The sequence below is a fragment of the Cupressus sempervirens genome, chromosome 9 (genome assembly GCF_028749045.1).
Source record: "Cupressus sempervirens isolate cs-2001-9-10 chromosome 9, ASM2874904v1, whole genome shotgun sequence".
NCBI classification, from domain to species: Eukaryota; Viridiplantae; Streptophyta; class Pinopsida; order Cupressales; family Cupressaceae; genus Cupressus; species Cupressus sempervirens.
In genome coordinates, this window is record NC_143126.1 from 52,635,352 (window position 1) to 52,647,826 (window position 12,475).

The 12,475-nt window shown below is 35.5% G+C and overlaps 2 pseudogenes; both read right to left on the reverse strand.

Moving 5' to 3' along the window:
* Positions 1-316: 316 nt before the first annotated feature.
* Positions 317-6,979, reverse strand: LOC149537579 (phospholipase A1-Igamma2, chloroplastic-like; annotated as a pseudogene).
* A 296-nt stretch (positions 6,980-7,275) lies between these two features.
* LOC149537580 (phospholipase A1-Igamma1, chloroplastic-like) lies at positions 7,276-11,944 on the reverse strand (annotated as a pseudogene).
* Positions 11,945-12,475: the final 531 nt, after the last annotated feature.

Sequence of the window (12,475 nt, forward strand, 5' to 3'; positions counted from 1 at the left end):
TATTTGGGCGTCACGCAACGAAAGAAACGTCTATATTAAAAACTCTCTCTGAATATATTTAAAATAAAATATAACTAAACGACACTGTTTGATCCACTGCAAATAATTAAGCCATTCAAATTGGGACGAATGGAAGGTACGCAGGTAAATGAAGAGTTTCATTAACTCTATAGAAGCTGACAAATGGAAAGTATAAGTCAATGAAGAAATTTCATTAACTCTATATATGCAGGGCGCTTACTCCGAAAATAAGTATAAAAAAGGCCGCAACAGCAACCTGCAGTGCCTGAATCATGAATAATGGGATTGTCTGTGGTGAAAGAGGAAAATATAATCAATTAAGTTCGATAATTACATCAGAGGGGAATCTGCGGAAGACGAACAGGTGTTGGAGTTGTTGGAGAGTAGACCAACGTCCCATCTATGCGTCTCACCACTTCTTTATTTCTCTTGGCCCACCACTTACGAGGGATCTGGAGGCTCTCAATCAATAAATCAGAGTGTTTGTTAACTAGAGCTAGATCCCTTCCCGGGGGCTTATAGGGCAACTTGTGATTCCCTTGAAACCCATCGAGTGCGTGCAAATAAACCTCCAAGTTGTGGAAATTCGTAGGGTAATTATGTTTTTGCTACAGGAAAGGCGAGCTGCTGCTATCTAAACAAACCTCAACTCCCACATGAACATATACCCAGGGAAACCAATGCAAAAGCCTTGTTAGCCAACCCAGTTTCTCATAGACAAAAACCCCAGCAAGTTTTGGAACCAGGTCTCTGTTGTTTACCACACGCAGGACTTGGACGCCAATCTCTTCCATATGCTGGGCAAATGACAGGTTTCCTACACGAGGAGAGGCGAAGGAAAACACTGTGACGGGAATCGAACTCCAACCATACTTATTCACCATGACTTGTTTCATGTCATATGCGCTAAGGGTTGCAAGTGCACCTCCCAAACTATGTCCAGTAAATGTTATGCTCAATTCTTCTTCTTCTTTTTTCTCTTTGTATTCCTTCACTAATCTGGTTATCTCACCGACTACTGTGTCCCTTGCACTCAGCTTGGATCTAAAAGAATTCTCGTCGATAGATGTATAACATCTGAGAAAACCTTTCTCTATTCTGACCTCTGGATTTGAAATGGTTTGGATGTTGGAGCATGTTGTAGCCTCTGACGTCATAACAGGAACCAATATGTCTCTCAGATTTTGCATCCATTCAAAGGGAGTTTCAGTGCCTCTCCATGCAACAACGATGTCACATCTTCCCAGTTTCCTTCTCTCAACTGGGTCGCTGCAAACAGCAATATAACCAATCCAGGCCACGCCCTCACTTGATTCCTCGCCAAAAATGGACTCCATAAGACTCGTATTCGCGTATATGTATTTGGTGACTTTATATCCACGCCTATAATTTAGCAGTTCCAGTCTCTCGGCGAGAGAGCCTTTGCTGCGCTTGCAATTCCCATAATATGTGGAAGACGGCGTGTTGTCAAATGCATCATAACACTGCTGTGCAAAATCACCATATCTGAGTATCACTGCTTTGAGAATTGGGTTAATGGGATCCAGCATGCCATTCCAATTCTTTGCACCCTGAATATCCCGCCATATTTCACAAAGGTGCTTCAATTGCTTTGTTTTGTCTTCTCCATTAGTTATTTTGTTTGGAGATATGGTATCACAGCCAATGAATAAATAATTTTCAGGCTCCTTCCAGTGGCCAAAAGGTAATTGAGATACTTTCATACGGTCAATGCTTACACTTGTTAGAAAAACTTGCAGCTCTCCAGAAAAAAAGGAATGTTCTACTTCTGGTGTATAGTTAAATCTCTTCTCTCTGGCCTGGTTCAAGAATTTCCTTTGTTTTAAAAGCTTCAGCGTTGTGGATATAAATAGAGAATTGATTAGGATGAGATGATAGAAAAAATTTCTACTTTGTGTTTAGTACTCAGATCTCTAATCTCTGTTGGTATGCCTCATTCACAAATTTCATTCTTCTTAGAAATATTAGGGCAGTGGGTATAAATAGAGAATGAAATGGGAGGGGATCAATTTGATGACATTTAGTTAGACCAGGAAGCGTTCAAACCATTTTACTTGACTTTGTCCGCTCGTATTATTTTGGGAAGTAAAACTAAGAAATTAATGGGTGATAGGAAAGAACAACTCCCTACGGAAGTTCTCAGGCCGATTACGTGTACGTGTGGCCTCCTTTGCGTAGCAAAATATTTGGAAAAGGTATAATTAAAGTTGATTAGTAGTCAAATCTCAAAACAACCGTACCTGTGTCGACACATCTGCAAAGACCGACAAAAGCGGTGAAGCTCCGGTCTTAAACAAATTCCTAAATATGTGGAGGATAATTATGACTACAACAAATTTAATATTCATGAAATATGGGTCATCGAGTTTGACTCAAAATCACACAGTTAAATCCTGATATTCATATCACAAATTTAATATTCTTGATAACTCGAAGATAAGAGATCGGCTAAATTGGAGAAGCTTCTTGAATATGTGACGAATATAATTATGCCGATAGTTATCCTCTCCTTGAGAAACAATGGTCGGATTGTCCGGATTTCGAGGCGGTCTTACGCCGGCTTAAAGATTTGCGATGTCGGGGAAGAGTGTTTTCTGCCAAACATTCTTGGACAACGTGGAGAGCATCGTCAGCCTTCCTCTGAGAAATTTGTATTGCATTTTATGAATAATGTTGTCGAGTATCGAAGGTGTAATTCATGAATAATAATATAATTGTGCTTATGTTAAGAGATAAAGCCCCTCTTTGTTATCATTAGCTCTCTTATCCTGTCGCTTATGTCTTTATGCAATCTGCAACCTCTATTTCAGCGTCTACAACATTAGCCTTCCCTTCACCCAGTGGAACACCAGCAAGTTCATATGGAATTGAACTTGTTGAACATGATGGTTTCTTCTATGTTGATACAATTGTGCGAGGACTGATGGAAATGTACTCAGAGTTCGATTCAAAGCACGGGAGGATGATGTGTTTGTGTTCTCTTGAATGAAAACAGAAACCACCTGGTTGAAATCTATCGTTGCCAGCATTATGAGCGAAACCAAGGGATACGTATTGGAGGAAAAGAATGCCCACGAGTTGATTCCCAACATAGAAAAATACTTCAATTCACGACCAATGCCAAATACCTCTACTATAATTTTAGAAATTCCCATCTTCCTTACTCTGCCCTTCCACCTGATCAAATCACATCTTTGTGCTGCTGAATCATTTATATTGCCCGAAATCCAAAGGACACTTTTGTTTCCTAATGGAAATACCTGCCTGCACTGCAAGTGATCTTCAATGGCGAGTCTGCATCTCCAGTTTCCAAGGAAATATTCTTTGACTCTTTCGTTAATGGTGTCTCTCTCTTTGGTCGTTTTGCTAATCATGCCTTGGGCTTTTGGAATGCCTGTAGGAATTTGAGCAACATCTTATTTTTGACTTATGAAGATATGAAGGCGGATTCTATGTCCCACATCAAAAAGATTTTTGATTTCCTGGGGCAATCTTCTTTGATTGAAGAAGAAATTCTTTGCATAGATAGCCAATGCAGCTTCTAGTCTCTTGACAGTGTAGATGTTAACACAAACGACAGACGAGATTTCAAGAATCATTTCACTCTAGAAATGAACAGCCGTATGGATTTGGCAATACTCGTCTTTTATGCTAGATGGTTTTTAAAAACCACTAATTTAAACAGAGCCTCTTCCATTGTCGTTAGATATGGGATTTTTTCTATTGGTGTTTGCTGATAGTTTACGTTTGATGCAGCTATGTACTTTTCATTTAAGAAAGTCTTAAGAAAATTTTATAAGAAAAATTCATTATGAAAAAAATGGCACGTGTAACCCCATTTTAGTTGTAATAAGGAAAGTCATATCTATTTCTGTTACAATTTAAAAAATCATTTTCTAGAAATCTTTTTTTAGTCACATAGCTTGTCATACATCATTCTATCTTTATAGTGGTACACAAACATCATTTCTATAAAAAGGTGTTTGGTGTTAAAATGTGGTTAGCTTGGAGAAACAATTATTAGATATTAATATAATAATAGATTGAATATAATAAGTTTAATAAAATTATACAATTTTCAAAGGAACTTTAGTTGTCTTAAATGTAAGATATCAAAGAATAATCAACATAAAATAAAATTTACATAAGAAAAATATATAATATTACAATTTTTTCATATTAAAATAATTTAGGATTTCTAGAGGCTTTCTTCTCATTGAAATGGTCAATCTTTATTTTATTTTTAAAAGATTGAATGTAAACATTTTGATTATTTTGGAAAATATTTAGTTATCTAACACGGAAATACATAAAAAATGACAAATTTATGTTGTTATAATTTAAACATAGCATGTAGGTGAAAGCTCTCTTACACTTTTAAGGGATGAAATGTATCGAGTCTTTTAATTTTCTCAAAATTTTTAAAAAAAATATATATTTTTTTTAATTCAAAAGAGACATCAAATCAAACAATTATCATGTAATTTTGTAACATACATTTTCTTAAGATCATTATAAACTTTGTACAATTAAATCAATTAATTATAAAACTATTTAAATATATTAATAAATAAATAATTTTATAACTAAAATGATTAAAAACTGATTTAGCTAAAGAACATTTATCATTTTTTTCATATATATATATATATTTTTAATATTAAAATATATGAAATATTTTAATAATTTTTAATATCAATAAAAAAAAAAATACAACCACAATTATACTAAAAAAAATTCTTATACTAGAATGGAAAAGAAAACCTACACATTCTATACAATGTAGAAAGTAAACAAACATATGCATTCAAAGTTTTGGTTTCAAAGTTCTTGGTGATAATAATGTTGCACAAATTTGTTTGGATCTACAAGAAGAAATAATATACCGATAGGAAAACAATTGTTTGCATTCCTATTAGGCATATACTAATAGATTCATCATATTCCAAGAGATAATACTAAATGAATTTTAAAAGTATTTAGCCTTTTTATTTGATAAGATATTGAAAGAAAGAGTTCATTATAACTAAGATCTAAATAAAAATAAAAATATAGAATTACAACATCATGAAATTATAATGATAAGACATTATTCATAATATGATTTATCATAATTACATGATGAATTCAAATAACTTCACAAAATCTAAAATTGAATCTATTTCATCATCATCATCTCTCTTGTGTATGCAGCCATAAGTAGTTCTAGGTTTATAATTTTGTTTTTTATATTTCAACTTTTATTATCAATTGTGAATTTTTTTTTTTTTAATATCAATTTTGGCTATTACAAGTAGAAAATTTAAGAATTGGTTGGGATGAGATGATGGAATAATGATCAACTTTCTATTCAATGGAATATGTAAATGATGATCCAAATCAAGAGCTAAGATCAACAGTTGAACATGTATAACCACCAATACCAAAAGCCAGATAGCTAAAGTTCCAGTCCCACTACCACTTTAGAAGGAAATGCTAGGAAGGAATTGGAATTGAGGGAAAGAGCTTGGTGGTTAGACTATGAATATCTTAGAGGGACAACTGATATTATATATTTCAAGAACAAGATTAGTGAAAGGAGCTTGGACAGGGTCTTAAATGTATGCAATAGTCCTCTATTCATAATGAAATCCCATCTCAATACCCTCACTCAAATGTAACCATAGTGTGAATTGTTTGAAAAATCAACAACGATGATACTAGAATGGGAGAACAATTATCGTGAGAAGTTCAAATTGTGCTACACTCTTTGTATAAGCTTATGATGCTTTATGTACAATAATTAGATTCTTCTAAAACAATTCATTTTCATGTTTCTATTGACATCATTCAATTCAAGAAAATTGATTATTTCACTTGTTACTGGTTTTATCCTTAGATATTTAACATTTTTTTCCATTTGTCCATTGTACAATTGGGCTTCATTTTGTGCATCAATTTGTTTCTTATGGATTAATTATTTTGTTCCTGTTTCTGGTGGCATCATTTAATTTACCATATATGGTTTATGTGTGTGTGTGTAAAGTTTCCTTCAAATGAGGTGTGTGCAAAACAATATAATGTTTGAAAGCTTTTGTATTTTTCTTATTGCATTTCATAAAAAAAAATTTGGCATAAAACTAGATTTTAGGCATAAGTCATGGTGGGAATAAAAACTATTCTTCCCTTAAATTAGTTTCTATAATTATTCACAATCAATCCACCAACTCTAAAGCCTTCAAGTAAACAAAAAAAAATTGTTTAGAAATAAATGTATACAAAACATGGCGTTTAGAATTTGTTTTGTCCTTAACCAAAGCATTCATAATGCATGTTGTTCAATTGAAGGAAAGTGATTTGACTAATCAGAAAGGCTTCTCACTAACTATAAGCTTTACAAAGTTTTTATGTTATTAAATGAACGATTTTTTGTAACATTTTTTTTCTCACTAACTATAAGCTCTACTTGAATTATTTTATGTTATTAATTAATAATTGTTTGTAAATTTTTTTCAAGTGCTACTTTAATTTAATTTTGTTATAATACTAATGTTAACATGTTTAGTGTGGTACAAGTTTATAATTAATGATACTAACGATAAAAAAGAGTTTCTAATAGGTGGACAATTTTATTTCAGTAATTTTGAGTCATCAAAACATTAATTATTTCAATATAAATTAAGTAGGAATCTTGGATAATATAGTCTAAAATAAGATTCAAAATTATCTTTGATCAATTTCAAAATAACACCAATTATCATCTCTCATTTTATCCCAATATAGATGGAACATTTTTCCTATTTGTTAAAAGCAGGGCTCTTGTTCTATACAAGATGACAAATGCAAAGTATAATTCAATGAAGACATTTCATTGACTTAATGAAATGCCGCAATAAAAGGTTAAGAAGGCCGCAATAACAACCTGCACTGCCTGAGTCATATCAAAACGCACCGACATAGCGTCGTTTGTCCAATTTTAAATCCCCTTTCCAAGCCCTAAAAAATATATGAAAAGCCCGATTTTAGAATGTCAGTGCCCCATTTCGCGTGATAAAGTTTACTAATAAAAACCATCTGACATAAACTTTGGTGGTGCTATAAACCTCTACAGCACAATTGTCCAATATTAATCTCATAAAATTATGACTTATAACTAATGAAAATATGGATAATAGGGATTCAAATGTCTTATCACGAATAATGGGATTCTCTGTGGTGAAAGAAGAAAATAATGAATTAAGTTCAATCATTACATCAGAGGGGAATCTACGGTAGAGGAACAGGAGTTGGAGTTGTAGGAGAGTAGACCAACGTCCAGTCTATGCGTCTCACCGCTTCTTTATTTCTCTTCGTCCACCACTTCGGAGGAATTTGGAGGCTTTCAATTAAGAAATCAGAATGTTTATTAACTAGAGCTGGGTCCCTTCCCGATGACTTAAAGGCTATCTTGCTATTCCCTTGAAAACTATCAAGTGCATGCAAATAAACCTCCAAGTTGTGGAAATTCATAGGGTTATGCATTTGCTTCAGGAAAGGCAAACAGCTACTGTCTAAATAAATGTCAACACCCACATGAACATATGCCCAGGGAAACCAGTGGAAAAGCCTTGTTAACCTTCCCAATTTTTCATTGACAAAAACCCTAGGAATTTTTGGAACAAGATCTCTGTGGTTTACCACACGCAGCACTTTGACGCCAATCTCCTCCATATGTTAAGCGAATGACAAGTTCCCTACGCGAGGAGACGCGAAAGAAAACACTGTGACGGGAATTGAAGTCCAACCAAACTTATTCACCATGGTTTCTTTGATATCATATGCGCTCAGAGTTGCAAGCGCACCTCCCAAACTATGCCCAGTAAATGTTATGCTCAATTCTTCTTCTTCTTTCTCTTTCTATTCCTTTACTAATCTGGTTATCTCACTGACTACTGTGTCCCTTGCACTCAGCTTGGATCTAACAAAATTCTCGTTGATAGACATATAACATCTGAGAAAACCCTTTTCTATCCTGACATCTGGATTTGAAATGGTCTGGATGTTGGAGCACGGTGTAGCCTCTGATGTCACAACAGGAACCAATATGTCTCTCAGATTTTGCATCCATTCAAAGGGAGTCTGTGTTCCTCTCCATGCAACAACTATGTCGCGTCTTCATAGTCTCTGTATCTCATCTGGGTCAGTACAACCCGCAATGTAACCAATCCAGGCAACCCCCTCACTTATTCCTCCACAAAAATGGATTCCAGAAGACTCGTATTGGCGTAGATATATTTGGTAACTTTATATCCACGCCCTCAATTTAGGAATTCCAGTCTCTGGGTGAGAGAGCTTTTCCTGCGCTTACAATTCCCATAAAATGTGGAAGACGGCGTGTTGTCAAATGCATCATAACACTGCTGTGTAAAATCACCATATCTGAGTATCTCTGCTTTGAGAATTGGGTTAATGGGATTCATCAGGCCATTCCAATTGCTGGCACCCTGAGTATCCCGCCATATTTTACAAAGGTGCTTCAATTGCTTTGTTTTGTCTTCTCCATCTCCATCTCCAATAGTTATTTTGTTTGTAGAAATGGCATTACAAGCCATGGATAAATAATCTTCAGCCTCCTTAGAGTGGCCAAAAGGTAATGCTACCTTCATACTGTCAACGCTTACACTTGTTAGAAAAACTTGAAGCTCTCCGGAAAGAAAAGAATGTTCTACTTCTGGTGTATAGTCAAATCTCTTCTCGCTGGCCTGGTTCAAGAATTTCCTTTGTTTTAAAAGCTTCAGCGTTGTGGATAGAAATAGAGAATTGACTGGGATGAGATGATGGAAGAATGTTCTACTTTCTGTTAGTACTCAGATCTGTAATCTCTGGTTGTAATGGTACTAAGATGACCATTACAATGGAATCTTAATTGGTTCATCTTCTGAAAAATGACAAATGACAAGGTGCTAGTTTGTCGTATTACAAAATTACAAAAGGAAAATGAAAAGAGGGCATAATATGAATCATTTAGACTTCTTCCCCTTTTCTGTTCTCGCTCTGTGTGACTTGGCAGCAACCATTATTGGGATTGGCTCCTCATGGTTGGGAACATGTATATTAGTGAATCTCAAAAGCCATTTGAGTGTTCTTGTGCCAAATCCTTTACAATGTTCAGCTGAATTGACAACTCTTCTACAACCACATGTATCCACCCATTGAGTGTCTAGAGTTCTACAATTCTATCTTGACTACTATAGGCTACTCCAAATAGATTATCTAAGAATGTAGAGAATTTACTCTTCATTAAATCTATTCCAATGAGAGCCTTTCCATGACCACTGATCTTAGAATCAGTGTGTAGCCCTCTCATAAGCTCAAATCCTCTATCTTGAGTCTTCTTTATTTTACTCTCTATTTCTTTGAGTCCCTTCGTAGCTTCTTGAATCATTTCTAGCTTGAACTGCATACTTTGGAGCCATTCAAACAAAGGTTCATTACCTTTCTTTAGAATCTTTTCTTTGACTACTTTTTTTTTCATCTAGATGATCATCTTTAAAAGAGAGATGCATTCATCACATCTGATTCTTTCTCAAGCTAGAGTGTTACTGTTAGACAATATGTTATCCTTTTCTATTTCTAGTCTAAGGATAACATTTCCAATTTGATCTATGAGAGAAACCCCCTCTAATTTGAGTCTCTCAATCCATTCTCTACCGATCTGGCCATAATGCCTATCTTCTTGGAGTTGGGAGATAAGAGCTTGCACTCCAGCTACACTAGGAGTCTAAGTCAGAGACATACCAAAAATAGTTGCTAGTGGGGTGACTAGCTGCCTAATGAATTTATTCAATTCTTCTATTTCTATTTTCATCTTGATTTTTGACAATTTGAGACTCTCCAATTGTCCTTCTATCACCTCATTACTTGATCTCCACAAACCAACCTTGGTGCCATGTCTAGCTTCTCCAAGAAAAAATGAATGCAAAGTAAAATCATCTGGTTCATATCTTCAATTCTCCCCCCTTTTTTTGGCTTAGCTATTTCCATTGTCAAGTGCCCTGTATCTAGATCTTGCCCAAGTATGGACAAATTCTTCTACTTCTTGACCTTTGTCAATGTAGTCGTAGAACAATCTATGAGGGATATAGTGTCTTTTGCAGAAACACTCTCATTCTTTCTCTTTCTTCTCCTTTCCAAAGTATCTTCTAGCCAAAATTTAGTTCCTATCACCTTAGAAGTTGTTTTGAGTGATTCAATGTTGAACATTTTCTTCTTTATTGGAGTTGTGGCTATAGGAGTTGAAGAGAAAGGATTCTTTGAGTCCTTTGAGATGAGTCTGGAAGAAGCCTAGCCCTTCTCTATCTTTAGAGTCTTCTTTGTCTCTTCATCTAATTCTATTGACTCCCTACTCCTACTTTTTCCATCCCTTAAGTCTACTATCTATATGGTGGAGCCACCTGGTCTCAAAAGTGAAGCACTTGTTGATGGCATAGGGCTATGATGAGGGGATGGGATTGGAGTGGTATGCAAAGAAGGAACAGGGGTATTGTGAGGAGATGGAATAGGAGTAGTATGTGGGGAAGGTGCTAGAGTAGGAGCACTGTCCTTTAGTTCTTTTGCCTTCTTCTCTTTAGTGCTAGTCTAGGTTCCTATAACTAGCAAGGAACCATCATGACATGTTGAGCTCTGCCTGCTAGTTGAGCTAATCCTTGGGTGGAGGCTATGGTCACACCCACAATAGCACTCTAAGATGAAGTAGGCATTACAACTGCTGGAGAAGCTTGAGTTGCTGCACCCTTACTCCAGCTCTTTCTAGTTGTCTACTCAACCCATTTCCTAGTTCTCTTGATTATCCTATCCGTCATGATATCGAGACTCTCTTCCACATCCACATATGGCTCAGAACTAATAGGAATTCCACTTAATTTATTCAAATATGTATTGCTGTACATATTTTGACCATCATCCTTCAATCCTTCTACATTGAGATCAGTGCCATATGTCTTTATTTGTTCCATCATGAGGCTAGTGAAAGCACGATCTGAGCTTTCCAACTCATCTTTGCAATTCACCCAATAATCCTCTAGAGTAGTGACATGCTTGATCACACTCCTAATTTCAAGCACCTCCCTTGCATATCCATTTGGGTCAAACATGGGCCTCATAACTTCATATTCCTCCAATTTGTACTTATTCTTGAATGCCTTGAGCATGTTTCTAGCATCATACTGAGAATCAAAACTATAAGCCTTGACCTTCATGGGGAACTCATATCCCTTCTTCCTTAAATTGGTGCTCAACACATTCACTTGGATAGCTTGTCTCATGATCTCTATGACCACAATCATGTCGCTTGGGTATCTAGGCAACTTTAGAGGAATTTGTCGAAGGCTACAAGATGAAAATACTGGAAGCATGAGAATTGAATAAAGTAACTGCCAAACTGGCTGATGGCTGCCATCGCTTCTAAGCTAAACTTCCTCTCTGGGTATCCTTGTAATTTCGTGTAAGTCCTCATTGTAAAAGAGTCATTAACTCTGACATACTCTACATAGCTATTCTATAATTGTAAACAAGGATAAAATTCATAACTTTTTACATCTTCAAGAAAATCCTCTATTTGGGGAAGGCCTGGCCACAATTGTAGAGAACCCAACATATAAATCAGGAAAGAAGACATGTAGAAGATATTATAGAATTTTGCAGCACTGAGAGCTCTAGATAGATGTTCATTTACCTCATATGCCCAATCCATAGAATGTGTGTTTGAATAGATGATTTGCACTAAAAAGAAATATTGTTCTACAAAATTAAGTGCTTCTACCTCACCTTTCAACCGGTGCAAAAGAACCGGAATGTCTACGATCTTGGGCTTGAGATCGGTGCCAAAAAAACTCTTAGAAACCTTACTCTTAGCTTGCCATGGCTTTTGGAACCAAGATCTCATGATTTCCTTCCACCACACCATCTTCTTCAAAGAGAACTCAGACATGGCTCCTCCCATTGTCAATTTGGAAAATTCTTCTCGCTCTAAAATTCAGAGGCAATTGAGTACAATTTGCTAGTCAATTGAGATCAAAATTGTATGATCTAGCAAAAAAAAAAATTTAGTGTCTAGATTGTAATGGTTAATGCATTCAATGATCAGCTCAGGGGCTTGAATTGCTACTGGAAACTTGGCTACTTCCACCAGCCTACTTCCTTAGAGTTTCTCTATTATTGGGTGGATTGGCTCCATCCTCAACCTTCTTTGGAAATCTTAAATGTTGAAGAAATGAAGTGAGGTGTCTATAACATTTTGCAATGTTGACTTAATCCCATTCAGTCCATCAAATCTTGCGAATCTTGTTCTCATCTTAACTGAGGTAAAGATAAATTGAAAATCTTAAAACTAGAAATAGCACATAGACTAGAGCTTTGAATCTGTGAGGATTTTGAAATCACTATTCAATTCAACAACATAACAGTTCAAATAAAA